Below are 6000 nucleotides of genomic sequence, written 5' to 3' on the forward strand. Positions count from 1 at the left end.
CCCTGAGTGAAGCAGCACTGTCCCCTCCCTCTGCTTGGGACCGCCGTCCTCACGTGTGGCCCACACAGAGGTGTCTGCGTGCCCGTTCTCTGCCGTGTCTGCCCTCCTGAAAGAGGGGCGCCACCTTCTACCCTGTGCCCTCGGTGCCAGGCCAGTGCTTGGCACACAGGAGGTGCGTGTCGTGAGCACTTGGGAAATGTTCGCCGAGTGGGCGAATGAGGACGGTGGAGATCAGGAGCTAGGTGCCCATAGGCTCAACTCTCAGAGTCACGGGGTGACTTACGGGGCCACGTCGGGCCTAACAGAGCACCTCGGCGCTGGAAGCCTGGGTCCCCATCAAGGCCCTCGGCGACCTCTGCAGACCCGTTGGTCTTGGTCGGGTACAGGGCGTAGCCTCCAAAGTTGCTTTCACCCCTAAAAGTCCCCAGGTCCATCCTGCGTTGAAAGAGGGAATGAGTGTATATGGTGGGAAACTTTTCTTTGGGGCCTAAATTAATTTAGAAATAGAAAAGTTTCAGGAATATGGTTAAGAAAGGATGAGTCCCCCAGATGAATGTTGGTTTCATTGTCCTGTGTATTCACATACATTAGCTGCCTGTGGACCGTCCCAGCACAAGTTGTGATACGTAGGGGCAAATTGATGATTCCTTACCCGAAATATTTAAGAGTATTTTTCTTGCAGAATGCAGTGTTGCATTCTCAGCTCTTTGGGAGGCTGAGCCAAAAGAATCACAAGTTTGAGGTCAGCCTGGGCAACTTAACAAGACCCTGTCTCAAAAAATAAACAGATCACTGGCCTGGGTTCTCTGCAAGGCCCTGGGTCCCTAATTCTGCCTCCCACGCAAGTATTTTTCTTAAAACCAAAACAGGATTTTACAATCACTAACTACAGTCATCAAACCAGGCAATTTAGATATCGTGTCATCATTTAATCTATAGATCTTACTGAAAATGTTGCCAGTTATCTACATCGTGTCTTTTATAGGAAAAAAAAAAAAAAAAAAAAGCATAACCCCATGCAAGCATCAGTCCGGAGTCACACGTTCCATTTCGTTTCCGCCTCTCCAGTTTCCTTTAGGTTTGGAGCTGCAGCCTGGATTTCCGAGCTTGTCGCAGCCCCAAGAACTGAAAAGTCCTGTGGTCGGCTGCACCGGCGTCCCCACCTGGGCCGCCGGAAGTTTCCCCATGGTTAGTCCAGGCTGTGCGGGGTCTTAGCCATGTTTGACCACTCGGTTTAAGTTCTTTCGGGCAGCTTCTCTTCTCAGTTCCTGTTTTTCTCTTTTGGAATTAGTGACTATCTCAGAGGAGCCTCTGGAAATACCGGCATCCGGGCTCACTGCCGCCGAGTCTTGCGTGGCCTATTTACCCCTGTGTTGTCTGCCACATGGTGATGTTGTGACTCCTCCGTCATCCCCCTACACCTCCTGCTTGGTGTTCTGCTCCTGGGTGGGGCTTTTCTCCCTGCTGTGCACAGAGTACTTATTTTATTGTGGAGTGTGGACTCAGGGTTTTATCTAACAAGGCAGAAACCATCATTGTCACCATTCGCTTCGTTACTGAAATTCTCCCCGTCCGGCTGGTGGGAAGTGCGGGCTGTCTCCTTCCCCGGGCACCGTGGTTACTATTTTTAAGCACTTCTTTAAGATTAGTGCGGACGGATACTCCAACTCCTCTTGCCTTCTCAGCTCCAGCCCCAGCATCAGCTCGTTCTCCAGGGCCTAGGCTGTTGCAGTGGCTTTTGGGACTCGGAAAGCTCCAGATGCGAGGCTGACGGTGCTCAGAACAGCTCCTGAGCCTTGGCATCGTGGGCTGAGTGACCAGGTGGGGCCCCTCCTTCGTGTGCGGAGCAGGGAGCCTCGTTCCCGACCTCTGCCCGCTTCATGGCAGGGCACCCCGTACCCAATTGTGAGACCCAGAAATGTCTCCAGACATTGCCAGGAGTCCCGGGGAGTGGAGGTGGAGGCCGGGGAAGATTTGGCCCTGAGTAGCCAGGCATGGCCGTGTACACCTGTGATCTGAGCACTTTGGGAGGCTGAGGCAGGAAGACCACGGGTTCCAGCCCACCTCGGTCACTTAGCCTGACCCTGTCTCAAGTTAAAGACCACGAAGCGGTTGTGGAGGTAGCCCAGAGCAGAGGCCTTGGGTTCAACCCCCATTGTAAAAGTGCGTAGTGAGAATGTGAGAATCCAGCTCCCTTGGCAGACAGCGCCAGGGGGAAGTAGAAATGTATACACACTTTTTTTTTTTGGCAGTACCAGGGTTCAAATTTGGGGCCTTGAGCTTACAAGGCAGGTTCCGTGGCCCTGAGCTAATTCCCCGGCCCTATATCTCTGTCTCTATCTGTGTTAAAACCCTGAGCTCACATTGGTGGAGGAACCAGAGGCAGCTCCGGTCCAGGCTGATGTCATGGGCTCCATTGTACCCTCCTTTCCACGGTTGTCCTTTCATCTCCAGCAGGGCGGACCCTGCTCGCGTTGTCTGTGTGTTTCAGAGTTGCTAGCCCACTGGCCGTGAGCTTTTAAAGCTTACCTCTGTCCGTTTTCCCTCACAAGATGCACGCCTTATAAAACAGGTGCATTTCTACCATAATTAAAAGTGTAAAAGAATTAGATGGCAAGTTCCAGCCATGTTCACCATCCTGGCCCTAGCATTATGCCTGGCACATAGTAGGTGCTCAACAAAAACGAGTGCTGTGTTCAGGTCTACAGCTCCCCTGAAGGCCAACGCATGGAAGGCTCGTTCCCCAGGCTGTGAGGCTGTCAGGAGGCGGTGGGGCCTAGGTGGGTGCAGTGGGAGATTCCAGTCACCTGTCACCGAGGTGTGTCCTGGGAGGAGCCTGGGGGTCCCTGTTTTTGCCCTCTCTCTTTCGTGCTATGAGGTGAGTAGAGTCGACTTCCAGTTGTTTTCCCCAGCAGAAGGGAAAGGAGGGACAGATTCCATAAAAGTGGCTCTTTGGGGAGCACTGAACACATGAGCCCAGGGTTCAGCTGGGTCTGGGGGCTGGTAACAAGTGTCTGGGTCCCACATTGAGCTGGTGACACCGAGACGGCATCGTGAGAAAGACACAGATTCAGAAACCAGACAGACGGGTTCACGTCCGGCTCAGCCTGTGTGGGTCCCATGGCCACGACCCTGTCCCCTCCCCTGCACACCCGGGTCCCCCATCTGTGAGACAGGAGGAGAAGCACCGTGTGCCCCATCGAGAGACGCTGGGTGTGAAGGTGCTTGTGCTTGGTCACATGGGCTCTGCCACCATGCAGCTTTGAGTCTGGGCAAATTTGTGCCTCTGTGCCTCAGTTTCTGCGTTTGCAAAATGGGAATCAGTCGGCAGTGCCTACCTTCTGTTGTGAGAGTCATGGAAGTTAGGTGGCAAAGCCCAGCTATGGCTTTTGTTTCTCTTTGTTTTACAACACTGGAGGTTGACTCCACGCCTTATCCTGAGCTACAATCCCGGCCTTTTTTTTTTTTTTTTTTTTTTTTTTTTTTAATTTTGAGACAAGGTCTTGCTAAGTTAATGTCATCCTTGGTGGGCTCCAACTTGTTATCCTCCTGCCTCAGCCTCCGGAGTACTGGGATTACAGTTCTGCCATCACCACGCCCAGCTCTGGCTGTGGCTTTGAACACTGGCCAGTGGCACAGCCATGGTAGAATCCGCCGGATGGACTCAGAGAGATCGTTTCCCTTGTAGTAGCTGCTCGGCTCTTATTTCCTGGCTCCTCACTGGAACTCAGCTAGTGGAGCCCAGAGCCATCCTGGCCCAAGGGCAGCTCACCATCTGGGACCCTGTCTGCGCTGGACACGCCCCTCCTGTGTTCCTCTGCTGCACTGTCGTCATGCCCCACAGCCCGCCAGCCGCGTCCAGCCGCTGCGGTGCCTCTCCAACAGTCACGGGCCTCCTGGAAATCTGGAAATCTCTGGGCCAGATTACTTTACCTTGTGCATTTTCTGCTCTTCACATCTCTCTCTCTCTCTCTCTCTCTCTCTTTCCCCCTCCTTTCACACCTGGCTCCCTCCAGGGGCCTCAGGCCCAGCGTTGGTCTTGAACTGGCAACCCTGGACTCACCTGAGGGTTACATCCGGGAAGCTGCATTGCCTGGCGTCACAACTGGCTCACTGAGATGGCGGGGGCCGGCAGGGCGGGGGGCAGAGCAGGTAGCCCAGGCTGCTGTGTGGAGCCCTGCGCAACCCCTCCCCTGGCTGTCACTCCCGCCCTCCCCTTGGCCTCCTCACTCCAGTCCCTGCTGAGCAGGCTTTACCGTCTCTGTCTTAAGACTTTTGATAGAAGCCTGGAACTCCCTTAAAAGAAAACCTGCTGCTCTTTGCCTCTGGGGAGGAAGAGTTTTGCTAGAGCACAGGACTGGTATGCGTCAGGGCAGCACCTGTGTGCAGGGCCTGTCCTTGCACCTGTACAGTGACCGGGCCACCCAGACCTCTCACACAGACGCAGTGGCTTGCTCCGGTCACAGAGCCCAGAGCCTGGTTTTAGCTGGACAAGTGGTGTGTATTAGTCACTCTTATGTTTTATTGCAACAGAATTCCCAACACCTTAAAAAAGGGGAGGTTCATTTAGCTCACAATTTCCAGCAGTTCAGTCCATGGTCAGCTGGCTGCAAGACAGAAACGGCATGGGGGAAGGGTCTGGCGGAGGAAAGCTGCTCACATCATGGAGGCCAGGAAGCAGAGGAAGGGGAGGAGCCAGGGACAAGACACCCTTGCAGGTCCCACAACCAGTGGCTGCCACCAGCCAGGCCTCACCTGCCCACGGCACTTTCAGCCATGAAGTCCTCAATGGATGAGTCCACCGAGGATGACAGACTCCCATAGTCCAACCACCCTCCAAATGCAGGACTTTGGAGGAGCGTCCTAGGTGTAAAGCAGTGTGGTAGGAACACAGCGCACCAGGCTTCCTAGGTGGTCCAGTCTCTGGTGTACAGGCAGCAGGGATTTCTTTCTCCTCACCCCAGGCACGAGGCCCAGCACTGAGGAATCCCTGTGTAATGGCCCTGCCCCGGCTCCTCCTCCTCCTAGCCAAGGAGACAGGAGAAGAGGCTTCCTGACGGATCCAAGATGTGGATCCAAGAGGCCACAGGGCTTGGTGCCAGCCAGGGTGGGGCCTGGAGGGTTCTGGGCGGAAGCTTGGGTAGGAGGACAACAGCTTCACAGAGCCACCATGGTGTGGACCCGTGCGCCAGGCTTGTCCCCTTGTGTGCTGCAGGCTGTGCCCTGTTCCCAGCATAGCTGAGACGTCCCCTTCTCCATTTATTCCCAAGGATGGGCGGGGCACAGAAGCAGCACCTGGTTCTCCAAAGGGAAGGATTTCTCCAGGGTCCTAGGGTCCTGAGGTCCAGGACAGTGACTCCTTTCATACCTCCAGCAGAGGATGCAGTGTTTTATCTTCTGTCCCGGCCCAGTCTCATTTTTGCCCACACAGGGCCCAGGAAAGGGAGGGAAGAGTCCATCAACGGCCCGCTGTAGGAGTTGTCATTTGAAGGAAAGATCCTGCAGGCTCCGGGTGCAAAGGGATCGGACCCAGCGGCCGGAGGAAGCTGCGGTTTGGAGTAGAGGGCCCTGCAGTTTTTCTCATTCACTTGTTTCCCTCCCACAAAAGCAGATAAGTCGAGCACTCCCACCCGGCTCTGGGTAGAAAATGTTCTCAGCCCACCTTCTCCCACACCAGGGCCCTCCTCTGGCTCCGGGAACTTAGATTATTTTTTGGAGGTGGGGACATCGAGCCACAGGACACTTGTCCTCCTTCCTTCCTTCCCATGACAGATTGTTAAATTATTCCACGGGAACCAGAGCTCTGAGGCTAAATTACCACGACGGCCGTATCATGGCAACTGTACCTGTCTCTCCTTCTTCTGTTGCTTTCCTCCCCAGCGGTAGTGGTGGTGGCGGCGGCGGCGGCGGCAAACTCGGTACAGAGAAGTCCTCCGGGGCGGGTGGCTCCTGCCTCCCTCCTCAGAGCTGTGCCCCAGCCGGGCCAGACGGGCTGGGGTA

At 55.0% G+C, this 6000-nt stretch overlaps 1 protein-coding gene across 3 annotated transcripts in view; it reads left to right on the forward strand.

The window, feature by feature from the left end:
• The window catches only part of Rbm19 (RNA binding motif protein 19), a 98081-nt gene that overhangs the window by 53583 nt on the left and 38498 nt on the right, over positions 1–6000 (forward strand). The gene's annotated exons all lie outside the window — the stretch shown is intronic.

This window comes from Fukomys damarensis, unplaced genomic scaffold, assembly GCF_012274545.1.
Source record: "Fukomys damarensis isolate Sample0158 unplaced genomic scaffold, DMR_v1.0_HiC HiC_scaffold_12, whole genome shotgun sequence".
In the NCBI taxonomy this organism is placed as follows: Eukaryota; Metazoa; Chordata; class Mammalia; order Rodentia; family Bathyergidae; genus Fukomys; species Fukomys damarensis.